We start from the raw sequence: 27,822 nt of genomic DNA, 5'->3' as shown, positions 1-27,822 counted from the left end.
TAAGTCATTTTACAAGATTCCTCTCAGATGTAGCAGGACACACCCACGCTTCTAGGTGCCCTGTTCACAATCTCTTTTCGCAATCTCTCCATATATAGAGATAGACACGCCCTTTGGGTGGAGCATGACATGCCCCCTCAATATGGCACTTTGCTCAATTCTATTACCAACTATAATCTCCCTGAAACTAGTTTTCAAAAGTAGGCAAGTATGGTTTGTATTCCAGATTTAAGATTGGAGATTATAGTTGACACCAGAGCTACAGCAGCTTCATTTGTTATATGTGGAACAGACATACTATAGCCTTTTTATATACTTGGTACCGTAAATAGCTCTCAATGTTATGCTAGGTACACACCAGAACGATGCAGATCATGAGCAGATCGTAAGACGATCGTCTCACGATCTGTTGAAGAACATGATCTGCATACAATCTGCATCATTCTGGTGTGTACCCAGCATAACATTGAGATCCGATCCGTACCCAGTTGAAGGGGTCGTTTTCAAATCTTTCCTGCAGCAGTTAGTATCTGAAAAATGACCAGCGGGGACACGCATCTGATCGGAATTGGATCAGAAATGGCCCAAAACATGCCCAAATTACATGCAATCGGTCGCCATTGTATCGAAATCGGGTGAATTGAGGCCAAATCATTCTGGTGTGTACCCTGCATTAGACTTGGTACCAAATAATGAGTCTGAATAATAAATCTTGCTGACAAAAGCTTGCAGAAGTTAATCTTGCGTGAATTCGCACTGCGCAAGTAATTGTGGGTAATACAGAGAATAACGCATTTCGCTCACATCCATACGACAGGAGAATACCTGGGTTGAAACGGAGTGGTCTCATGTATTACAGAGCTTTCCGTGGGCTATACAAAGTAATGATGGGTACACACTTGGCGACTCCCAGCACTGCCGACATATTAACAATATTGATGGTGTTGCAGGAATCATGATATAGTGCATACACACTGACAATATCGATCAGTGACGTCACCTGCCCCCTGCTCCGTATGTGCAGTTTAGATGGTTGACTAGAGTCAAGATTGAGCTGCTCGTACAGATGATAGGTGAGGGGGTCGTTAAAGAAGTGTGTGAGCACGCATCATTAACGACTTTGAGCGTAGCACACACACACACTGGAGAATTTGCACTACATATATATCATTAACGATATCTATATCGTCCATATCGTTACTGATATATTGTGTATACCCAACTTGAGAATAAACCTGCATGGTGGTGTATAGTTTGCACTTCATATACTGTAGGTTATGTGCAATGGTGCATGGAGGATAATGTACAGCAGGGGTGCCCAAACCTGTCCTCTAGATCTGCCAACAGTTCCTGTGTTTCAGGCAACCTGTGGATCTACAGTAGGAATGAATGCAGCAGGTTGTTTGAAAATGTGACAGTTAGTAATGGCTACAGCTGTGCACCAGCTAGGTGGTCTGGGGAATGTGACAGTTAGTAATGACTACAGCTGTGCACCAGCTAGGGGATCTGGTGAATGTTACAGTTAGTAATGACTACAGCTGTGCACCAGCAAGGGGATCTGGGGAATGTGACTGTTAGTAATGAATACAGCTGTGCACCATCTAGGTCAGGGGTGTCAAACTCAAATTCATTGGGGGCCGCATCAGCAGTTTGGTCACCCTCAAAGGGCCGGTTGTATCTGTAGGACTATGTGTCCACTCTTTATTATCATAAATTATTGTCACTGCATTCAATTATTACTGTTTTTTGTAATAATGTAAGTAATAACTAACTCTGAAAGCAGAAACATAGTCAGAATAATGACAAGTAGATATTCAAATGTACAATTTTTTTAAAAATGATTTTGGGAGGAGTTACCTGGATACTACTTGAGAAAGTTCTCAGGAAAGATATTCCTTCCTGATAGGGGAGATTGGGGACCTGAAAATGACTTATTGGGCTAATATGAGCTGCTTGGATTTTGAGAAAGATGGAAATGGTCACATAGCTATCCTAACACGTCTTAAGTGGCTCAGTCGACCTGAACACTGTTTGGCCTTGAAGTCAAGTTAGGAGGAGAGCAAGACCTGGTGTGTAAACGTCACCCTCAGTGACAGATCCCCATGTACAGCGGCCAGCCTGAGCTTGACACTACTAACCTATTCCAGTCAGCGGCCTCGCACACACGGTTACCACATGGAATCCAGCAGTAGTAGCGACCAATCACATACTTCCATTGCTCCCATCCGCTACTACCAGTGCGGATCGCCAGCTGCGTGACGTCCCAGTCCCAGCATTTCCCAGCACCAACCCCGCAGCTCCGGCTACGTGAGCTGATTGAAGGGAGAGTGACATCACACAAGTTCCACAACTCCATCTGAAAGCATGCCCTGATTGGCTGCTACTCCATGCAGTAGTAGTGCAAGACGTCAGACGTGCGGCATGATGTAGGAGTCACAGAGCTTCTGGTAGCTCTCATGCATCTCATTGGACACACTGCCCCTGCGTGCTATCTCCTCAGCAGACTGCAGGCCAGGATCTCAAAAAAAGAAGCGAGAATAAAAGGTGAAGGCCGGCGGCGGCTGCGCGGGCCACATGACGAGGTCTGGCGGGCCAGATTTGGCCCGCGGGCCTTGTGTTTGACACCCGTGATCTAGGTGATTTGGGAAATGTGACTGTTAGTAATGACTACAACTGTGCACCAGCTAGGTGATCAGGAAAACGGGGACCGTTGGTAGATCTCGAGGACCAGTTCGGCCAGCCCTGATGTACAGTGTACAGCTGTCTAGGGTGCAACGCCCTTCAGTTAGCTTTGCCCATACAGTATAATAACCGATAAACACTTCATGTGTCCATTACCTGTTCTGACACTATCATCTGCACTCCACAATCGATGTCTTGTCTTACCTATTTATGTGCATTATCATTATTATCTTTTATTTATAGGTACAAAAAGGGTCAACAGCATATACTTTATACCTTCGATAATAGCAATCTCTTGGTTGGACACTTCTAGTTTGTAATAATTCTGTCTTATTGAAACATGGGGCCCGTAAATTAGTATTACAGAAAGCTCACCACTGTTTATACTTGTGACACAGAGTGTTGGGTCAGTAAATAAATGTGGTTATTTGGACAGAACACCTGTAATAATGACATTCACCAGTATAGACTAAATTACTATCAAATCCTTCAAGTCACAAGTGTGATTCAATAGCCGGACTGGCTAAATCTGTCCTCGAGATCTACCAACAATTTAGGTTTCCCAGACTACCTAGCTGGTGCACAGGCACAGCCAGAGGCGGATTTTCCACAAGGCCCATAAAGATATCCTGGCCATCTAAAACATTCCGAGATGAGCATTGCGCGATGACTGCGTGATGTTATGACATCACACGGACCTCCCCACACTCTGAGACTCTCTTTGATGATCTGTGATAGGATAAAAAAATGTTTGGACACACAACATCTCTTGCCTAGGGAGATATGTGGTCTAATCTGCCTCTGGGTGCAGTCGTCACTAACTGTCACATTTTGAAACGTGTGATACATTCATTCCTAACCGACACATTCTTCAGACTCGCAGGTGGCCTGGAAACATAAACTGTTGGTGGATCTCGAGGACCGGTTTGGCCACCCCTGGTCTATAGCTATCGTGTCATGATCAACATTGTTGGGGTGCCAAAAGATAGTACATTTATTAACGGTCTGCCATATAGCACAAGGGAAACTCATTTTCGTCCATTTGTAATATATGAGGATGTTTCATGTACAATAAAATTCTGACGCCTAATTTTGTCCATGTGACTTAGTATAGCAGTGGCTCTCAAACTCGGTCCTCAGGACCCCACACAGTTCACAACGACAGATGCACTCATTACTGACTGACACATTTTAAAGGATCTACAGGTGGAGCTAATTATATCACTTGATTCTGTGAGGAGACCTGCAAAACAGGCACTGTGTGGGGTCCTGAGGACCGACTTTTAGAACCCGTGAAGTATAGTATACTGTATGTATCGCTTTTATTTAAAAAATGAGACGTTAAGTCAAATGAATTTTTGTAATGAATTTACTTCATTTAAGGATCTATTGCAGAGAGAATTTCATCACCAGAATCAAGTTGAAATATTTCCCGTTAGCTGTGCTTTCTTTCCCAGCTGACCATGGGCAGGTTGTGTTATAAAGGATTACATGCAATGTCTTTCAGTTACTTTAGCAACCCAGTAAGGCAATGCTTAGTCATGTTGTTGTTAAAGAAATGTCACTTTTATTTGTTCGTTAATTGCAAATCAGTGTTCCACTTCAATGGGTTTCACAAAGAAATCACAGTTGTGGTGTGAATAAAATGAAAGTGATATTTACTGTATTCATACATAGGGGCAGTTGTATTAAGCCTGGAATAGTGATAAAGCTGTGCTAAAGTTGAAGGTGATGATGCACCGGGCAATCAAATCCTAACTGTAATTTTCCAGACACAGATGATTGGATGGTGTGTTATCAGCTTCCACTTGATCACCACTTTAAAACTTTACCAGGCTTAATACATCTGCCCCATAGACATACACTGTATCAACTTAAAAAGACATGAAACTGGTATGTAAGGTGAATTAATGAAGATCCATTGTGCACATAATTTTGCTCCTTTGCGCCGCTTATAAGATATACAGTAAAGGAGTATTAGAATATTTCAAACGTTTTTCTGATAGTGTTGGGTACCAGAAATCATCAAAGTGGTTCTGAAATTCGGCCAGCCTCATCAATATGATGATTGTGAATCAAATTTAGACTATTTCATATTTAAAAATGCCAGCTGTGTGCTTTAATAGTGGTCATGTAAATGCTCTTTGTTGAAAATACAAATATTTTCTATATGTATTCAGCTATTAAGATGTTTCTGTATCATATATTGGTGTTTAAAAAGCTCTTTATTTTATAGAGGTTGAAGGAATGTACTCTGTGTTCTATTTATCAAGCTATTCTATGCAATGCATACACTATCTGTATTGTATAGAGGCCACTGGAATGTTCTCTGTATTGTATATTGGTTTGTTAAGACATTCTCCATGGAGAAGGATGTCTAGTTGGGCAAGATGAAGGGAGGATACAGCCATCTTTGTGCTGCTGGGGCGGACTGTAATGTAATTTATAGTAAATAGTGGTGGAAACTGGGATGATGTTGGAGAGTTGTCCTCTTTTCTGAAAAATGTGAGACTCTCCTCCAACTTTGGGAGTGTCTTGGAAGTTATGAGCTAGGGGGCATTCAATTAAGTCTGAACCCCTGAAAGTCTACCAATTGAAAAAAAAAATCCTAATAAATGGAAGATGTTTTTAGACATGTTTTGCATTGGCGAAACATGACTTAAAAATAGTTGAAAACGGCTGCAATTTAGACAAAAACACATGTTAGCAATTCACCAATCCACGTGTTTTCCGACAGTCGCAAAATTGGCACTTTAATTGAATAAGTCAGATGTTCCCATACTTTATTGAATTATGGAGCCCTAGAGCATCGGGATGTTTTTTTTATGGCACCCCTTGGCCAAACGTTTCTTATGGAGAAGATTAGAGAACAATAATAAATTAAGTCAAATGTGTGTATGTCAACCTGATGTTCAATTATGTGGCAAGGGACAAGATTTGTTTATGTTTGTCCACATATTCTTTGATTGGAAAAACTTGATTTCCTGTCACATAAATAATTTGAATTGGTCCTGGACCACCAACACAAGACACCCCTGCAAGTATACCAAGGCACCCCAGTAAGGGGAGCCACTGGAAAAGAGCAAATGTAAATTCAACCTAAAAACATTAAAAAGTGTTTTTGATTGTCTAAAAATCCGGCACGTAATTGAATACCCCCATACTCTACAAGTATGTACTGGAATCCAAGTTACTTTTTCTCACTTTTAGACATAGGACTTATACTTTTATCAATTGTAATTAGTGAAGTGCTTTGAAAAAGATAATTATGATTGATTATTCACTTGTATAGGTACGCTTTCCGCAAATGTAACATGCACGTCTTCACAGAATAAGGGGGGTATTCAATATGTATCCTGACAGGTGAAATATCTTCACTAACCTATTCAATGCTGCTGTTAACGACAGAATTGAAGGATGTCAGATCTGACTTTTTGAAAGTCAGATCTGCTTTGTCGGAATTGGACGCGGCTTGTCGAATTCGTGGACGTTTTTTGACAATCCATGGACGGAACAGTAAATTCTGACTTTTCGAGTTACTGAAGGATCAGACGAAAACAGCCGACTGTCGGGACGTTCCAACAGTCGGAATCCCATATTGAATACCCTCCTAAATGCGGTACACATCTGAATCTTTTTTCTGGAACTTTCCGCGACTCACCTGCTGCATCTAGAATCACGCTAAAATCAGCCAGATATAATCATTGTTTAAAAGTATTTCAAAGTATAAACTGCTTGGCACTGCAGCTGAGAACGTCCTTGGTTAATAATCTGCATGGACCTGGCTGTGAATTTATTTATGTTCCATATGCTCCTTGCAAATAACTGACTATTCCTGCAGGGCTAAATGAGCAGGGCGTCCTGAGGAACTTGTTCAGGCAAGTACATATTAGCAGGGACTTGCCTGAACGGGTTATGTTGCCTGAGCAGGTGTCTTGGATTAGTCACCAAACAACGTGTATACACAGGGACTGTCCCTAGTAAACCGTATGTTCTGTTAGAATTTTGAAACAGGCAAAAGGATGTGTGTAACCCGTTACTAATGCAGCAATCAGCAATGACTTCTGTTAACATAGAATCTTGTGGTTGTCTTGGTTGTCTGTTTGTGACATCTGGAATTTTTACTATTGAATGTGAAACTTCTGTGAATCACCATAAATTCTCTTAGTTATTGACGAAACTCCTGGGAGGGCAGATTATTTTTTTTCTTTAACCTCAGAAAGGACTTTTTTGGAACAGTGAGTATGTTTTTTTGCAAAAATAGGCTTACCTGGGCAGATTTGGAAATGTGTCAGTGAGTAACGACTGAACCTGTGCAGCAGCTAGGTTGTCTGGAAAATGGGAACTGTTGGTACAGATGGGTCTTTTCCCATCTTTGCAGGGGATGGCGCTGGCGTCGCCAGCCGCCATCCCCCGCCAGCGCCATGGCGATCGTGAGAAGGGGACGCGCGCGCACGAGAGGCGCGCGCGTCCCCTTCCGACGGCGCTTCCATACGTTTCCCCGGGTCCCCGCCGGCTTGCCGGCGGTAACCCGGGGTCCCCGTTGACTGCCCGCACCCCCCACTAACCCCCCCTAACCCTGTCCGTCTCCCTGAGGCGGAGACGGACAGGGTTTCCGTCGCGCTAGCGACGGAGACTGAGACGCGCGTGCGCGTGAGACGCACGCGCGTCTCAGTTTTCTCGCTGGCGAGGCTGCTGGCGGGTCGCCAGCGCGTACGTTCTGGCGACCCGCCAGCAAGGATGTAAAGCATGACATACTGTATCTCTCGGGGACTGGAGTTGGCTACCACTGTTCTAGAAGGTGCTGAATAAATAAGAAGATTCTGATGGGTTGCCCCTAGCAACATACCATGTGAAATAGAACTCCCATCTTAGCAAATTTCCCCCAAAATGTATAGTGAAATCAGTACATATTTTTTTATGATTACTTGGCCACCAGAGGGCACTTTTTATTTTTAAGGTGCATACATATTAGATGATAAAATATAACTATATGCAGGATAACAATGATTGCTAATGATCTTTTCGTGCATATCATCTAATGTGTACACACTACTATACCGTTATCGATGCACACTGCCATGGGTTGGTAGCAAAGTCCTTTGTTGTCTGTACACAGGGCCGGCGCCACCACTAGGCAGCCTTAGGCATTTGCCTGGGGTGCCGGCCACTGGAGGGCGGCATGGGAGCAGCTCCGCCCACCTACCCCTCCCACTTCGAGACTGGTGAGCCGTGCCCCACATCAAAACCCCCCTACCACCCCCCGGACTCGGCAGCCGCCACATCCCCCCCCAGACACGGCAGCAGTGGCCGCATCCCCCCCAGACTCGGTGGCATTGCCTCCTCCCCTCCTCACCCCCGCCCCCGACTTGGCGGCATTTTCCCCTCCCCTCCTCCTCCCCCTGGACTCGGCAGCAGCGGCCGTATTCCCACCAGACTCTGCAGCAGTGGCCCCATCCCTCTCCCCCCCTGGACTTGGCAGCGGCGGCCGGTTCAAGTTACCCCCACCACTCGGCAACGGCCGTAACCACGGCCGCTTCACCCCCTGGACTCAGCAGCAGACACCGCATCGCCCCCCCCCCCCCCCAGGTACTGATAATGTGTTCCCAACTTTAGTCTATAGCTTAATCAACATTTACTTCTGATGAGTAAGCAGTCTGATATCTTAAGGTGCATACACACGGAACATTGTTGGAAATGATCCGACATTGTTACCGATGGTTTCAAATCATTTATCGTGCGTACACATGAAATGATTTGAAACACTTCAGAAAAGATCGTTCTAAGATCTTCCTGCATGCAAAGACCGATCTTAACAACTGGTGAGTACGCACATCGTGAACGATACACAACGATTTGAACGATTGCTTGTTCTGATTGATCGGGAATGCTAACATCTTGCTTCAAATCTTTCCATGTGTATACTCATATCTCACACTCATATGAAATACTATCTCCGAGATGTGATGTTATCTTACTGTACACCCAGGGTTCAGTGAAAATAAATTCCTGGTGTAAACAATATACCCCATATATAATATTTCAATATAAAGTATTTCATATATATTTCAATATAATGTACCTTCGTCAGCATAATTCTTTATGTGGCACCAGTGCAATACATTTTTGATGAATTGTTATCATATTTATAGTAAAACATCCATGTTCTACATCAGGGGTGGGGAACCGTAGCAGAAATGCGGCCCCCGTAGCAGGTCTGAGTCGCACGCCCACCCGCCCGGCAGCTTTGACGAGAGTCAAGTACAGGGGTATTCTTGCGAGAGGTCGGTAGTTCTCGTGAGATTCCTCTTAACAGCAGCCGGAGACTGTCAGTCCTGTTCAGTGGCAGCCGCTGGAGCGTGGGACGGCTGCAGCAGGACAATTTGTAAGATACGGACAAATCAATATAATGGTTCGTTAGCCAACGCATGTTGCCTTATGAAGCCAATACACTATAAAACTATAAAGAGGTTTTGTTGCAGTGTTGGCACTGGAACTTCCTCTATGAGGGGCAGGCAAGACCCAATTGTCTCACTCCCCATTCACTTCAATTGGTGCAGCAAGTGCGGAGTATAGGGTTGCCACCTTACCTGGATATCCGGGATTCTCCCGGATTTGGTGGCAACCCACCAGGAGGCTTTTCCAGTTTCCCGGATTCCAGGATTCACCCAGAATCCAGGTGACTGGTAAAGCCTCCACAGCCTACCACTGTAGCTCTGCCACCGTAGGTCTTCAGGAGTAGTGCTGAGGGGAGCGCCGTGGACACGCTGTACTGAGTGCCATCTGCCAAAGTGCCACCGCGACAGGCTCGGGATGGTAGCTGCCAGCAGAGTGAGTGCCGGGGGTGAGCCCCTCAGGAGACATTGTGGAGGGCAGGAGAACGCTGGCAGGAACGTGAAGACCGGCAGAAGCCAGCTGCTGCTGCATCTAAACGCTGTTAGTCCTGCAGATGAGAGAGGCTCAGGCTCATCGGCTCTCCCCTGCTGCCCGCTGGCCTGGTGCACTGCTCATTTGCCAAGTCTCTGAGCTCGCCCCAAAGAGGTATGTATGACTTGTGGCCCCCAAAGTGTAGAACGTTTTATTTATATTTTATTTTTTTATTATTATTTTCTTCACCAAACATACAGTAATACCAGATACAATAGGCACTTGAATACATGTCTGTATTCGAGACCACGCCCACTTTTCTGGTGATGACACACCCATTTTTACAAGGCCCCGCCCACCTTTTGGGGAGCGAGGTTGGGGGAGGGGATCTTCAGGAATCGGTGATGCGTGAGGTGGCAACCCTAGCAGTGCACAAGGGCCCCTAAAGGGGGCCCAAGGATGTGCAACATCCTTCTCTCTGGGCTACCTCTCACCCGCCTCGCACCTCTCCAATCCATTCTTAACGCTGCTGCTAGGCTCATCTTCCTCTCCCGCCGCTCTACCTCCGCCTCCCCCCTCTGTTTATCTCTTCACTGGCTCCCCATTCCTTTCCGAGTTCTCTTTATACTCCTCACCACCACCTACAAGGCTCTCTCCTCCTCCACAGCTCCCTACCTCTCTTCACTGATCTCTATCCACACTCCCTCCCGTCCTCTTCGCTCCATCGCTGACCGCCGAATGACCTCTCACCTAATCACCTCCTCCCACTCCCGTGTCCAAGACTTCTCTCGCGCTGCCCCCCTGCACTGGAACAACCTCCCACCACCCATCAGGCTATCTGATTCCCTTACCTCCTTCAAGCGCTCCCTCAAAACCCACTTTTTTCGACTAGCCTATCCCTCCTCCTAACCTCTTTTGATCCTCCTATCCTGCCTCCGTTCCCCTCCGTTCCTACTTATCCTATTGTATTTCGTTCGTCCACCCACCTATTTTTAGTATGTTAACTCTTATGAGCAGGGCCCTCCTTCCTCACCTACTCACCCTACCTCATTACCTCACCTGTGCTCCTGTCCTGTTCTTCCCTTCCTCTACTTCATCTTCAGTTTCCTTGACAATTTTGACACCTACTTCTGAACTGATGCTGATTTTAGTTCTACCAGCTATACCCCTATTTATACTGTATCTTTCAACACACCCTGTACGTTACCTTGTAATTTTTAAGTTTTTTTTGCTATGTACGGCGCTGCGGACACTTTGCGGCGCCTTATAAATAAACGTACTACTACTACTACTACTACTAAAGACTAACGGACCCACTGCTGCCCGTCACCTTCTTCCTGTCACCCATTGTTTTATCCTATCACACTTTGCCTCCTCATGCCTGTCACCCAATGTCGTGTTGCATATTGGGAACTTGGGTTGGGGTGGAGGAGGGAGGCTTAAATTATATTTTTGAAGCTGGACTCACCACAAGTTCTGCCACTGGTATGGTGGATGTGGAAAAGGGGTGGGAGAAAAGTTGTGACTGATTGTGTACAAGAGGGGGGGGGGGGGAGATAAAATATACAGGTATAGCCCTTAGCCTAGACTATAACTAGTATCCTGTATTTATACCTGGAGAATTGTTCAGTAGTCACAACAGTAATGACTTTTCTAGTAATACTGGTACTGTATTCAACAATTTACAAATATAAAGATACTTTTATTGCTCCGGCTGACACATTTAAAAAATTTCACCGGAGACCAAGAAACGGTTTATTTTATTTTCTGTCTCAGAAATGTGACAATTGAGCAGATTTTTTTAGACCTGCTGTTCTGAAAGTACCTTGTAGTGTGTACATTGTGACATGTAAGTTGAGGGACAGATGTGACAAGCAGGCATGAGTAACCGCAAGAGGACAGCAGGACAGATGTCAAGAAACTTCTTTTTTCCCCCTCCTTTGTAAAAGATTGCCAAACAACCTGCGTAGAGCACATATGCTCCAGTCTGCACAGCCAAATATATCACAGCCAAGTCAACATAATGCTGCTGAATGTGTACGTCTCCCTGTGAATTAGCACAAGTGCATTTATAGAACTTTAGAAACTATTTTGTTGGTAAAAGTCAACTTTCCTTGTTCTTATCTCGTCTGTGGTGACAATATATTTCCCTATATTATGTGGCGTAACTTGACATTTTTCTCCCCCAAGCCAAAAAAGTCTCAAGCGCCCCCCCCCCCCCCCAACATGAATTCTATATTTTGTTTCCTATTTGCTAATTGCCAGGGGTTACTTGCTCGTTGCCAAGGGTTACATGCTTGTTTCCAGGGGTTAAAATGCGGTCGCATGCTCATTGCCAGGGGTTACATGCTTATGGCAATGGAGGGAGGCAGTACATGGGTGGCTCCAGTAGTTTCAACCGCAATCTCCCGATGATTAAGGCTATACACAGCGCCTACAGGTTGAGTATCCTTTATCCAAAATGCTCGGGACCAGGAGAATTTTGGATAACGGATTATTCCGTATTTCGGAATATTTTAATATTTCAATGATGTATCTTGAAGTATCTTGCATTTATGCTGTATAAACACATAATATACACACAAATATATTTTATTAACACATAAAATACACACAAATATATTTTAATTGTTCAAAAAACAAGGTTTCAAAACGTGAAACAAAATGTGTGTACTATCTCAGCACTGAATTTGAATGCCAAGCAATCATTGTCTTGCACATATATAGTGCCAGTTACATATCATGTCCCCAGTGATGCTGTTACAAATGTCCCCAGTGAGTTTTTAGCAAAAAAAAAAATTTTTTTCACTTTCTGGAATGTCCGTATTTCGGAATAATTCGGATAACGGATATTCGGATACGGGATACTCGACCTGTATTGGTAAAGCTTTAGCCAAATGGAGCACTACCTTGTGGCATGAGTCTCATGACGCACGCAGCTGGGCCCGGCGCCCACACAGACCCTGCTGCTGCTTGCTCCCCCAAGTGGCAGCAGGGGCTGCCTTACAGTAGTTACACCACTGATGAGGGAGCAGATCTCTGTTTCTTTAGTCCGTGAACCATCTCACAGGAGTCCTGTGTTTTGTGTATGTGTAACAATTACTGTAAATGTTGTCAACCTGTGGCTCTTCAGCTGTGGTATGACTACAAGACCCCGCATTGAGACTAACAAGGCATGCTGGGTTGTGTAGTACTTTCCACAACTCTTGGACCACTTGTTAAGTGTGTGCTACATGGCAAAAAAAACAACACAATTATTTAATTTATTTTACATTGTGCAGGAGGAATGGATGATAGAAATATAGAATTATTAGAGTGTAACCACACTGGGCCTCATTGAGAGTTGGACGCATCTTGGCAGGACAATCCCAATATGAGGGGACTGTCTCACCAATCACCAGCCTGATTGTGGTACAGGTAGGTGGAAGATAGGATATTTCCCTGCCACATGCAGCAATGACTGGTGTCTCTGCAGCATGCTAATGACAGGATGACACATACTGGGGAGTATAGAACAGGCACACCCGTTATAACCAGCTCTCCAGTACTTGCAAACAATATTTATACAGGTTGAGTATCCCGTAATCCGTGGATTTTTTGGAATAGTTCAATTTTTTTTCTTTTTTTCCCACCAGACACTATTTTTATACTTACCTAGTCCCCCGGCATCCACGGCAGGCCTTCAGCTTCATCTCAGGCGTCTCCAGCAGTCCCAGGAGTGCATTGCGCGAGTTCCCAGGCGCGCCGGTAACGTCAACGGCGTGCCTGGGAACTCGCGCAATGCACTCCTGGGACCGCTGGAGATGCCGGAGATGAAGCTGAAGGCCTGCCGTGGACGCCGGAGGACTTCATGGATGCCAAGGGACCATCGGGGACCGACCAGGGGACAGGTAAGTATGTAAAAAAATATATATTCCAAAAACCGTAAAAATCCCTTATTCGGAATGCTTGTGGTCCCGAGCATTTCGGATAAGCTATACTCAACCTGTATAATAAATGTAACTGCTGATATCAGGCGTAACAGGGTGCCGGTGCGCTCTAAGCTGACCCTTCCACTTGAGTGGATTGTCCAGAAAGGGTGTGCGCCAGCAACAGGAAGTGCAGCTCTGCCAAGAGTTTCCTCAGGATGCTCTGAGTGACAATTCAGGGGGTATGCCCGAGGTGTCCAAAGCACCCTGCTGGCCAGAAGCAAGGGTCGTGTGGCATCAGTGGTAATGCCCCATGCCCTATGCCTAGGTGATATACAATACTGTGAAAAAATGGTGCAAAATAAGAATGCTTACAAAAATAGAAGTGCTAATAGTTTATTTTTTATCAATTAACAGAATTAAAAGTGAATAAACAGAATAGAACTCTATATCAAATCCAATTTGGTGTAACCACCCTTTGCCTTCAAAATGGCATTGATTCTTCTAGTTACAATTGCACAAAGTCAAAAGGAATGTTGGATTATTGTCAGGTGTATGATTAACCAAACCGGTGAAAATGATCCTCATTTTTTCATATGTAGGTTAAAACACAGTTATTAACTGAAACAGAAACAGCTGTGCAGGAAGTTTAAAACTGGGTGAGGAACAGCCAAGCTCTGCAACAAAGGTGAGGGTGTGGAAGACCGTTTCATGTCACAGAATCAATTTTTCTAGGTCTACTTGGAACATGTCGAAACTGCCATAAAGTCACTAACCCTAAAGCTATTCCCTAATGCGATCCCTACCTTAACGCTAAGGGCGGTATTCAATGAGGCTGATTCGCCATGTTTTTATGGCGATTTTGTGCTGTAAGGCGAATTTTTGACTAAAACGGTGAATCACCCTATTCAATGACCAGATGGCGCCATGATTCACCGAGTAGCAATCGCTATCTTTTTATGGTGAAGTGGAATGTGAACTTTTAAAATAAAGTGTTTTATTTTTTACATTTGGTGTCAAAAAATCAGTAATTTTATTCTGAGGAGGGGCATGCTATTTTTATTCATGTGCTATAAGCACATGAATATATATTTAATAAAAAAAAATATATATATATATATATATATTTTTTACACGACCAGCCAGCAGGGGGCCGGAGCCGAGCCGCTCATTAGATATTCATATATTCACTTCACCCGATCATTATATATGCATGATCGGGTGTAGTGAATATACCCGGTCCCCTGCTGGCACCCCCGGGGGGCAGCCTGTGCTGCCTGGCTCCCGGGGAGCCCACCTCCCCCCTACAAACGTTCTGGGGCAGGCAGGGAGACTTCCATCTCCCTGCCTGCTGCTGTCCTCAGGCTCCCTGCGGCATTCGCCGCAGGAGTTAAAATTCGCCAGTCAGGGGCAGCGAGCCCCTGACTCGTTGAATACGCTCCGGAACGCAGTGAGCAGTGGCGAATGTGCAGTGAATACTAAACAGGATTCGCTGCACATCACCAAAATGCTCATTGAATACTGCCCTAACCCTAAAGCTAATTTTGAATGATGATAATCCTAACTGTAAGATTTGCAATGTTGATATTAAACCTGTATAGATACGTCATTTGTCGATATTTTAGTCATGTTGACATGCTAAAATTCGACAATATGGTGTCAACACAAGAACTGCAAGGGAATAGTGAATTTTCCTTTAAGCAGCTGAATCTGCAGACAGTTTTGTGTAAAATATCTACCACGGTTCCAGGCAGCAAAATGTGCTTTGAAGGAATACTGTAGCTGCATAATTATCGGCCTTACCATAGATTTTTCAGTATAGAAATCCTTCTCTTTCTCTGCCCTCAAAGTGAACATTTTCTCAGGAAAAGCCTGCGCGCTGACCTTGTTTTTCTGTGCCCTCAGGTGATCAGCTGTACTGGTTTCTATGGCTGTACTGTAAGACGGAAAGTTATGCAACAAGAGACCTGGCTCGCTTTCCATGGGTAATAAATACTGGATACAGATTTTATGACAGAACTGCAGATGATTTTTATATGGGCGTTGCACAACATTACATTACATCATGTATTACACTGGTAATTTCATCTGAATGGAAATGATCATAATTATTTTTTCAATATTTGTATGACCCGTTTTGGAGAAGCAGAGAATAGCAGGTTTGGTTGCAATAGGTTATGTGAAACCAAACCATAACAAGATATAAATAGTTCAAAGTAGGTGTATCCTTTTATTTATTTTATTATATACATGGAAGTGGCACTAGTATTGATTTCACAAACACAAGACATACGATAAATCAATTATTTGTAATATTTTCAGACTATCCTGAAAAGATTTATCCTTTTCTATATAATTAACCCACATTACCACATAAGTAGCTACGTATAAACAGCCTCTACCATCAGTGGCGCAACTAGAACTTTTGCACCACCGAAAAAAAAGTTTCTGCCCCCCCATACATTAATTATAATTGTTTTACCCACATGCTCGTTGCCAGAGATTACATGCTCATTGCCAGGCGTTTCATGCTCATTGCTAGGGGTTACAGGCTCATTGCCAGGGGTTTCTTGCTCACTGCCAGGGGTTTCTTACTCACATGCATGCAAGCGTTCCCAGAATTCTGCACTTCTGAGTAATGATATACGCGCTACACTTCCCTGAAAGATGCTAGAGGTCCAGTAGGACCTCTAGCATCTGTCTCCTCCAAGTTGGCGTCCATTTTTTGGGGGCCATTTTTAGCTGATTCCCTGACCGCCAGACCGAATGAAATCTGCAGAGAGCATGCCCTGACACAGCACCGGTTCCACGCCACCGCTTGGACTGCAGTGACATTGCTATGCCACCGTCCACCATTAAACTTTCACAATAAATGACATGATCCAAATGGTCCAAGTGATATATACTCAGTGTAAATATTATTGTATTTTAGTGTACCCACACAACCTCTAAGGCCAAAGCAACCTTAAAATCCAATGTTCATATGATAGGTTGTAGAAGTGTAGATTTTTTCAGGTGGAACCAATTGGGATGCCCAGATCTGTAGCCTGAAGAACAAGGGTCTCCCAGTTCAGTCTAGAAAAGCATGGTTCCTTCAGCACTGTCAGGATATTGGTTTTCTAGACTGGGTGACTGTGTCTATGACACATGTATACATGATGTTACAGAACTCTTACTCTTAAGGCAGGTGAGCTACTGTATACATATAAGGACTGTTGGACATTGAGTACATGAAATACATTTATTTTAATACAAATGTGTGTTCAAACCAATCCCCGTTACTCACCAGTAGGGTAAGCTGTATATAATGACGAATATCTAGTGATAACATATTTAAAAATAATGAATATATTTGTAACAAAGAGCACTTTCTGCAATACACAACTGTAATCCATACAGTACTTGCCTACACTTTAATACTCCGCCACAGGAATAGTCCATAAAGGAGTAACAGTTGGGGACTCCGGGGAACAGAGCCTGGCATCCACCTCATTAGAGGAGTGGGTGGAGCTAGACGTGTGGTCATTTGTATAATTTTAGCTCCACCCACTCTATTTTGACCTGTGATTCCTGTATTTATCTGCATGACTGTGGGAGAAGAACCCATTCTCTAGGGGTTGTGGGGGACTGCCGGAAAAATTGTGTCTCTCGCAACTTCCAGGTTCTAGACCCAATAATGAAAAATGTCATTAACACCAATATTTTTTGGCAATGTTGAATTAAGGATCGTGGCAAGGTATAAAAAAGCACTCACAGGGACAGGAGCTCTGAAGGTGCCTGGGGAGATATAGAAATAGACACCATTACTACCTGCAGTGACTGATGAGTTAAACTGCTAGGTCCCTCGCACACACAGAAAGGGAGTCTTGTGTATAGTTAGTGTCCGGATGGAGAGAAATCATTCGATTTATGGTGATTTCTCCTTCTGCCACATGCGAAGGAATGTGTTTGCGTACATCCCCTTGCAGGGGATTTGGCATGGGGGGGGGGGGGGGGGGGGATGTTCAGGCGTTTGAAAAAGAATTATTGAGTATTTGAGTCAAACAAATGACATGATCAAAGTTGGCATGGATTTACTGCTGGGAGTTCATATCAAACACTCGGTCCCTAAAGAAATAGATATAGGTTGATCAATGGATGTATCTTATTTCAATTTTAGCAGGACTTGATTTGATATCTCACAATAAATTGATTCAGAAGTTTTAAGTTTGGGGATTTGACTCAAAGATAGTGATGGACAGAGGTTTGGCTAAATTGAAGGAACGTTGTAGTCAGCGGTGTAAGCTTAGATGGACTGGAAACCTGTGGGGAACCGTAGAGATCAACTGCAGGTCCTGTTTTCTTTAACTAATGGCATGTCTCTTTGCAGATGATACAAAGATTAGTAACAGAGTTTTAATCCCATAAGGGTTAAAACAAATGGGTTTTGATCTGGAAAAATATACAGGATTTACTTCAGAGTGAAATCCTAATTGAAAAAACATCAAAAAATGTCAAGTAATGTATGTGAGCAACACAAATCCAAAAGCAGAACACAAAATGAATGGTTAAGTAAGGAAATTTAGGACCAGTACTACAACAATAGCAGTCCATCACAGTCCTTGATAGGAGGCTCGTAAACACGGGACGCCCTGTCCCAGATGGAGAATAATATGCCATTTTTTTTGTCTTAAAATACAAGCTTAATATGGTTTGACAACTTATGTGGCTGGAAGAATAATGAAGGCACAGGTGGAGCGCCTCTCATTCATTGCTGGGAATCACCAGAATGCCCCTGTTGGCGATCGCTGGTGGAAGGCGTTCCAACTGACTGGGACGTGCGTGTGTCTCACACATACGCACGCCCCAGTATTTCGGCGGTGACAGAATCCCTGCCCGTCTCCTCTTCAGGAGGAGACGTGGGCGTGGAGGCGGTGTCTCTTGCGTACACGACCCCTTCCGGAAGAGGCTGGCGGCTGGCGATTTGATTGCCAGCCCCCGGGTGAATGAGAAGGCGCTACATCTGTAGCAGTATATACAATATAGAGACTAATGAGCAATATTGCTACTAATGCAATAATACTCATCCCTATCCTGACTGTGAATGGGTCATTTGCCCCACTGTATTGGGTAAGGATTTATGATGGAGTGTTTAAGGACACATAATTTATAAAGAGATCCAGTCATATCCATGACCCTAGGTATACATTCCGGTAGTATCGGAGCTAAGGGCAACTGGAAAGAACCATAAAGTTCATAACAAATCTTATCAGGAAAGTTTACATACAGGATATTTGGAGCATTAATAATGATCAGGAAATAAGTATTTTTAACAATAAGAGGGCTTTGATTCTTAGGGGTAAATTTAGTAAGAATTTATTGAAGATGGGAAGTTGCCCATAGCAACCAATCAGATTCTATCTATTATCGTCTAGAAGGTGCTAATTAAATAAGTATAGTCTGATTGGTTGCTATTGGCAACATCCCATCTTCAATAAAACTCCCATCTTAGATCAAGACTTGGGAAAATGTTAAGATTTTTAAAAAGGGGACAGAGGGACGACCTCCTCCGTAACTAACATACTGCACCTCCTATCAATATTCTCATGTTCCGCCCCAGTCTTGGAACAATTCTCAAAGGCCTTGGTAAGAGGACTCTGTACTTGTGTAATATGTGGGCGCCCGATGTGTTTGATTGTATGCCTTAACTTAAGGCATACAATCAGATGCGATGGACGCGATTTTTCGGAAAAATCGCATCAATCGCATCGCATGCAACCAAATCGCATGCGATGCGATGCGATCGACGCAATTTTTACATAGGATTCAATGTTAAATGGTCCTGTTCATACCCCCACTATCCAAGTGGGCATGGAGTTGATTTTATATAACGTGTCGAGCGCAGCGAGCCACCGAGCCCGAAGCGTGGCGAGCGGACGCGGATTACTTCAAATGTATTCCGCTGCACTCGCCACGCTTCGGGCTCGGTGGCTCGCTGCGCTCGCCACGCTATATAAAATCAACTCCATGCCCACTTGGATAGTGGGGGGTATGAACAGGACCATTTAACATTGAAACCTATGAAAAAATTGCGTCAATCGCATTGCATCGCATGCGATTTGGTTGCATGCGATGCGATCGACGCAAAAATCGGGCGCCCAGATATTACACAAGTACCGGACTCTCTGCTATAGCCCGTGGAGAGACACTTCCCTTGTGTCTGCTTTAACCAACTGAAAGGTTAGACATATCAGTGACACCTGAAACCTCTGCTGTGCGCTAACGCATAAGAGAACCCCCTATAACATGTTCCAACCAAGGAAATGTGGTTAAATTACTTTGCTTTCCTGTAATATCTAAAAATCATGGCAAAAGTGTTCAGTAGTGTATACCCAAATTACCTTGATAACAAGTTTACATACCCTGGAGATTTTGGCCTCATAACATGCACACAAGTTGACACAAATGGGTTTGAATGGCTACTAAAGATAACCATCCTTACCTGTGATTTGTTTGCTTGTGATCAGTGTGTGTGTGTATAAAAGGTCAGTGAGTTTCTGGTCTCCTGAAAGACCCTTGCATCTTTCATCCAGTTCTGCACTGACATGTCTGTATTCTGAGTCATGGGGAAAGCAAAAGAATTGTCAAAGGATCTGTGGAAAAAGGAAATTGAACTGTATAAAACAGGAAAGGGATATAAAAAGATATCAAAGCAATTGAGAATGCCAATCAACAGTGTTCAAACTCTAACTAAGAAGTGGAAAATGAGGGATTCTGTGGAAACAAAATCACGGTCAGGTAGACCAACAAAAATTTCAGCCACAACTGCAAGGCAAATTGTTTGGGATGCAAAGGAAATTCCACAAATAACTTCAACTGAAATTCAGGACTCTCTGAAAAAAAGAGGTGTGGTTGTTTCAAGATGCCCAATAAGGAGGCATTTGAAGAAAAATGGGCTGCATGGTCGAGTCGCCAGAAGAAAGCCATTACTACGCAAATGCCATAAAACATCCCGCTTACAATACTCCAAACAGCACAGAGACAAGCCTCAAAACTTCTGGAACAAAGTTATTTGGAGTGATGAGACCAACATTGAACTTTTTGACCACACCCTTAAACAATACATTTGGAGAGGAGTCAAGATGGCCTATGATGAAAGATACACCATTCCTACTGTGAAACACCGAGGTGGATGTGTGAGCTACAAAGGCACTGGAAACTTGGTCAAAATTAATGGCAAGATGAATGCAGCATGCTATCAGAAAATACTGGAGGAAAATTTGCACTCATCAGCCCGGAAGCTGCTTATGGGACATACTTGAAAGTTCCAACATGACAATGATCCAAAACACAAGGCCAAATCGACCTGTCATTGGCTACAGCAGACTAAAGTGAAGGTTCTGAAGTGGCCATCTCAGTCTCCTGACCTCAATATGATTCAGCCACTCTGGAGAGATCTCAAATGTGCAGTTCATGCAAGACAGCCCAAGAATTCACAGGAACTGGAGGCTTTTTGCCAAGAAGAATGGGCAGCTTTACCATCTGAGAAAATAAAGAGCCTCATCCATAACTACCACAAAAGACTTCAAGCTGTCATTGATCTTAGGGGCCCCATACATCAGCAATTAATTGTGACAATTTTCAGATATGGAGATGATTGCCACAATTAATTTTAGATGTGTGGGCTCCCCCTTTTGGCAATCCCAATCAAAATCGCCAATCGATTGCTTAATCGGGTTTTTAAACATGTTTAATAATCTAGTATTATCTGCAGATCTTTTTTATATGTGTGGGCATTCCCAATTCGTCTTCTTCATCTATTTACATTATGAACAGCAATCGATTGGGCAATTTCCAGATATGAAGATGCAATCTTTAGATGGAAAAATCTGCCGATCACTGAAATAAATCTGTAATGTGTGGGCAAAGTCAGATAGATTGTAAAATCCATTTATCTGGCCAAAATATCCCTATATCTGAAAATCCATAAATTGTGATTGCTGATGTATGGGGCCCATTACACGGTATTAAGAGAAGTGGGGTATGTAAACTTTTGATCAGGGTCATTTGGGTAGTTTCTGTTGTCATTATGGTTTAAAAAGTGTAAACACAGTTGTGTGACAATAAAGGGCTTCACCCAACCACTAACCATGAGTGAGAGAAAAGTTTGTGAGTTATCATTCATATTCTGTGACAACTGGGCAGAAAATCACAAATTCTGCTAGGGTATGTAAACTTATGAGCACAACTGTATAAATGTGTGTGCAAGGGGGGGTTCCGTCTCATTCTCATTACTACAGTACATGTTAATGTGGCTATAATACCAGGGAGTTCTCAAGCATACTTTAAATAAGTCAGATTTCTTCCTTGAAGACCTTTACTCGTACACCTGCACATTATAGCAGTAATAAACATCTTATCAGCTCATTAAATTGATGGTAAACATATAAGTGAATTTGAAAAGGTGATAAAATACTTCATATAAAAACCACTTGTCAACAATCTGGTTTCGTTCACACGAGTAAAGCCTTTAATCTAAAGAGGCATCATATCTGCTTTTAAGGTCATAGTTTGTGTTATCTTCAGCATTAAAGACCAATGTGATACAGGGAAATGCAGCTGGAAGTTAGCAGCCATCGCCCTGTGGACCTTGTTCTCCTTGATACACTCACATGCGAATTCCACGGGAGCGCAATATTTTTCTTGTGCGCATGCGCATTTCCGCACATGTGCTGAGTGTTCGCCGGGCGCTCGCACACAACAGTGCGGGCGTGGGGCGGCAGGCTGGGGGACGCGTCCATGGGAAAGCCCAGGCTTTCATAGGAGTTCCCATGAAACGCAAAAGTCCATTCGCAGCCTTGCAGGCCAATTCGCGGGGGACGGGCGGCAATGCGAACAGTGGGAGGGCTTAAAAAGACACGCAGCGCTGCTTGTAAACCAGAAATACCTCTTGTGTACGTGGTGGTCTTCTGATTATACTAACAAGTCCCGGAGAGCTTACATTGCCCTGTTGCATTACAAGGTCATGTTGCAGACTGGCACAACGCCGGGGGAGGGGGGGGAGGAGGAAGCGCGGCCGAGCAGCCGGAGCTGGGATTGCCGGCTCTAAGCAGCGGCAATCCCGAGAATTTGCTGGGTTTGCCAGTCTGGGCACTGAAGCGTAGCCGGAAAATTCTCAGGAATGCCAGGGATGGGGTTAAGAGGCAATCATTAATGTCCCCTAATGCCCACATTACCTGGAGCACATATGTAACACCCCAATAAGGGTTAATGTTTATACATAAACTAAAATGTTATATAGTTGTGATACAGTAAATGTAGCAGATATCAAAAATAATATTAGTAGTTAATTAATTATTTAGGAAAAGTATTAATGTGTTAATACCCCTTATTAATAGAATATTGTGGACTGAACACTGTTTACCCCTTTCCTGAACTGACAATGGACTTGTCCTCCTAGCCCATGAGGGTGGACTATACCATATACCCTGCTTTAAAGGGGAGAACTGGGAGGAATATTCCAGAAAGGAAAATATACTCTGACAGTTGGCAGAGCCCCTGCTCATCAGGAATCCCCAGAGCAGGGACTATAGAAGTGCTCAGGGGAAAGAGCGTTAGGTGTGTTGTGGATAGGGGTTGAGGAAAGCTGAAGTGCAGCAGAAAAGACACTGTGTAGCAGTGGTGGAGAGAAAGTTAAGGCAGCAGAGCTGCGCAGCTGGAAAGTGTGTGATGCGTTGCTGTAATTAGGATAATACTTACCAAAAGGGCTCCGGTGATTTCCCGAGGTCCCCTTGAGCAGCGGTGACAGAGGCGGTGACTGATCCAAGCTGTGATCGATAAAGAAGAGGGTGTGGTGAGTGATTGTCCAGCCCCAAGGCAGCACAGTACAGCCTCCTGCATATCCCACAGATCAGCCCAGAGATAGTCCAGCCGGAGACAGCCTACAGGATGGCCCACAGATAGCTGTAACGCCCCTGCAATAACCTCATAGCCAGCCTAACACCTCTCCCGGCTAAAGAAAGCATTGTGTGTAACATTCACCTCATCCAGGCAGCAATAAGCAGTACCTACACTGGCATTTGGGGAGAGACTCTAGTAGTTAATACTGCATACAATACCCAAGTCGTCCTTAGTTACAAGTTAGCAGGAAGGGAGTAGTGGCTGCTGAATCAGCCCCAAAGCTGCATATTACAGAAGTGGACTGACACTTAGAGAGACACTTGTGGCAATTATACTGCTAAGGGAAAATTGCTTATATCATTCTACTCTTCTAGCTTTTGTCATCTATTATCAGATTATTTGACGTTCAAGTTAAAAGTCAGCAGCATTATTACGCAAGACTTACCTTATGTATTCTCTTTACTTTGAATTACAAATACACAGAGAGTTGACCTTGCAGCGTGGGACCTATAAAAGAAAGAATATTTGTTATAAATAAGCGCTTAAAGAACAGGTGACTGCAGTCATAATAGGGTTAACCCAAGACTATTGTAGACATAAACAATTATTGCGCAATGATAACCTAGTACTGGTAAAACGCTATAACCTGTTTTGATATTGTAACGGTTTGTTATACATTGCAGGTGAATGGATAGTTGCTTATTTGTTTGTTGCAGAATAGTACAACTTATGCTCTAAGTAATATTGTTATATATCAATATCTCACCAATGTTACGTGGGAAGAATCTCTGATGTTTGTATTTATACATTGATATTTTGTGCATAATAGTATACTTGATTTCCTCCTACCTCCAAGTCTGTCTGTTACCCAGTTTGTTTTATTACTGTCTACTATTGTAAAGCGCAACGGAATCTGCTGCGCTATATAAGAAACTGCAAATAAATAAATAATAAATAAATTTCCATCAGCTCCTTTAAGAAAAACAGAGTTCCAGCTTAATAAAATTACTCTATTATTTTTTGAGTTATTGTGGTGAGCTGTTGATAATTGCTGTTGCAAGATAACCTGTAAGGATAAAGATACTTATCTGTGAGAGTATCACACATAGGTTTTCATTTCATGTTTAGATTGTAATATACATCTATTGAACCTACAGAACTCTAGCCATTGGGGGAAACTTACAAAGATGGGATTTCTATTTCAGATGGGATGTTGCTATGGGCATCTAATCAGATACTGGGCCAGATGCACTAAGCTTTAAAAGTGATAAAATGGAGAGTGATAAACAACCAGCCAATAGGCTCCTGCCTGACATTTTTCAAACACAGTCTGTGACATGGCAGGTAGGAGCTGATTGGCTGGCTGTTTATCACTCTCCATTTGATCACATTTGAAGCTTAGAGCACTATCTACAGATGGGGCAGGTCCCATCTTGGCAGGGGATGGCGATGGCGATGCCAGCCGTTATCCCCCGCCAGCGCCATCTACATAGCGAGAAGGGGACGCACGCGCACGACCCGCTTCCAGCGCTTCCCCCGGGTCACCATCAGGTTGTCCCGCTTCCCGCACCCCCCCTAACCCTGTCCGTCTTCCTGAGGCGGAGACCGATAGGGTTCCCGTCACCCCACCGACGGAGATTGAGACACGCGTGCGCATGAGACGCACGCGCGTCTCAGTCAGATGGTGAGGCAGGCCGCTGGCGGATCGCCAGAGCTGACGTTCTGGCGATTCGCCAGCAAGGAAGAGGCCTGCCCCATCTGTATTGTCTTCTAGAAGGTGATAAAAAATGAGAAGTAAATTCTGATTGGTTGCCTATAGCAACATCCCATGTGAGAACTCCCATCTTATACCCCTTTCACACCAGCCTAAATTTCAGGGTTGTGTCCGGGAACAACCCGGGACTATCGCTGGTGTGAAAGGTTCCAGGGACAAATTCTCGGGTTAATTTGCCAGTAATTCAACCCTGCTAGGTAGCAGGGTTGCTCCCGGGTCCTTCCCGGATTATTCCCTGCTTCCCGTGTTGCTTCTGCTGATATTTTCTGATGCTGATTGGCTATCAGGGCAACTTCCTGTTGTGGTGGACACTCACAGACCCGCCCAGAGGCAGCATACAGCGTGCAGGGAGACACTGTGCATGTTCTGTGGCACCACAGACCCCAGAAGTGCGTTTTAACCCCTGAAAGCCAAGAATGTCTGCATTGGCAATCACACAGCATACAGGAAGACACTGTGCAAGCTCTGTGGCACAACAGACCCCAGCAGTGCTATTTCACCTCTGAAATCCTGCAAAGGCCTGCTCTCCTTCTATCCCTTTACCCCTCTCCCTAATTACCTCATATTTGTGGGCCTAAAAAAGTCCATTTGTAATGACATTCTGATAGAAATGCAGGGTAAACTCGAGTTCAGTGTGAAAGGTGCCGACCCGGGTTATCCCTGCTTCAAAAGCATGTGTGAATGGGTCCAAACCCGGGAATGTCCCGGCTTGTCCTTTAATTCCCGGGTTTGTCTCTGCATTTGTGGAATGAATGGGGTATTAGTAAATTTCCCCCTTTGCAGACCTTTTAATCCTGGAGGGGCCCTTTTTTTTTTTTTTAAATGAGCGAATTTTTCAACATAATTTATGGATTTTTTAAAGTAAGTTTTATTAACTCTTTGAGTGCCTACATCTCTGTGAGAGATGTGCAAAATATCTGCTCAAAATGCCAGCGTCGTATAAATTCTAGAGATGTGTGGCGGCCACTTTTTCGGGTTTTGGTTTTGGTTTTGGATCTGGATCTCCCTTCGTGTTTTGGAACTGGATTGGTTTTGGCAAAACCACACTTGTGGGTTTTGGTTTTGGTTTTGGATCTGGATTTTTATGAAAAAATGCTAAAAATGGCTAAAATAACAGAATTTGGGCCTGTTTTTGCCCCTAAAGTATTATTAACCTCAATAACATTAGTTTCCACTCATTTCTAGTCAATTTTGATCACTTCACAGCTTACAAAATTGTATTCATTTACTGTAGTTGGGCCAAAAGGGTATACCGAGGTAGCTGGATGACTGAGCTAAGCGACAGCAGTGGGCATCACATACATGTGGACCTTACACTTCCAACCTGGCACATCTTGGAAGCAGAGCGGCACTCCAGGGGCAGACAGGGGGGCACTTTAATAAACTACCCCAAAAAAAGAGAAATGCTCCAAAGAGCAAAAAATACAAAGAGGTATCGGCCTTGTCATGACTGGTGGTAGCAGCTTCAGCACTTCTATCAGGTTGCTGATCTCCCACTATTTCCTCCTCCATCATCCTCCAAAAATGTGTTTTTCTTTTATTACTTTTATTTATTTTCCTTACTTTACACTGGACACAGCCTGTCACACTGGACACTGCCCCTGGACACTGGACACTGCCCCTGGACACAGCCCCTGGACAATGGACACTGCCCCTGGACACTGGACACAGCTCCTGTACACAGCTCCTGTACACTGGACACAACCCCTGTACACTAGACACAGCCCCTGTACGCAGCCCCTGTCACACTGGACACAGGCCCTGTCACACTGGACACAACCCCTGTACACAGCCCCTGTTCACTGGACACTGCCCCTGGACACAGCCCCTGTACACTGGAGACAACCCCTGTACACTGGACACAACCCCTGTACACTGGACACAGCCCATGTACACAATCCCTGTACACTGGACACAGCCCCTGTACACTGGACACAAACCCTGTACACTGGACACAGACCCTGTCACACTGTACACAGGCCCTATCACACTGAACACAGCCCCTGTACAGCCCCTTGTGCACTTGCCACTGCAGCCCCTGTACACTGGACTTGTGTACAGCAGCCCCTGCAGACCCTAATCGAGTGAGCAGCAGCAAAATAATATATTATTATTATAGCAAAGCACACAGCACAGAGCACAACCACCCTCTTCCCTCTCCTATGCTAGAGCAAAGATGGCGGGGCGCGCGTGCGTCTTATATAGAATCCAGATCCCACGAGAATCCGACAGCGCGATGATGACGTTTTGCCTCGTTTTCGGTCCGGAATTTAGGCGGGAACTCCCGAGCCGGCTCGGATGCAGACTCGGATCGCGATATTCGTATCTGTCGGATCCCGGAGATCCGGACTCATCTCTAATAAATTCAAATAAAAAATGTGTAAAAAAAAGAAAAAAGATTATATTTCCTATATAAGGTAAACATTAAAGGTCATTATGAATAAAAATGTTTGCTTGCCCAATTTTCAAACCTATTTTGACAAATTCACTCAAAGGGTTAAGATAAGGTTATACCAGATTTTCACTTCTTGTTTTTATGTTCTTTATTTTATTTAACATCACCTTGACAACCAGGCGTCTAATTGGATTGTGGGAGTAAACCGGAGTACCAAAATCGTCCCTTTCCGAGCGAATGTGAATCAGGCCCATTGTGCATAGTTTCCATCTTTAAGATACCTGTACTTTATTTTTTCTTTACCAGTGCGCCCCAAG

General features: G+C 44.0%; 1 long non-coding RNA gene across 1 annotated transcript in view; it reads right to left on the bottom strand.

Annotated features, from left to right (window-relative positions):
- LOC146062771 (uncharacterized) overlaps positions 1–23,475 on the bottom strand; it is a 65,852-nt gene extending 42,377 nt beyond the window's left edge. Inside the window, exons 1-2 of the long non-coding RNA XR_014471509.1 lie at positions 23,196–23,475; positions 19,939–20,089 (exon numbers count right to left, since the gene is read on the bottom strand). This is a non-coding gene — a long non-coding RNA (uncharacterized LOC146062771). The remainder of the gene's footprint in view (positions 1–19,938; positions 20,090–23,195) is intronic.
- Positions 23,476–27,822: the final 4,347 nt, after the last annotated feature.

This window comes from Crinia signifera, chromosome 3, assembly GCF_055691185.1.
Source record: "Crinia signifera chromosome 3, ASM5569118v1, whole genome shotgun sequence".
Classification (NCBI taxonomy): Eukaryota; Metazoa; Chordata; class Amphibia; order Anura; family Myobatrachidae; genus Crinia; species Crinia signifera.
This window is presented reverse-complemented; position numbering and strand designations above follow the sequence as displayed.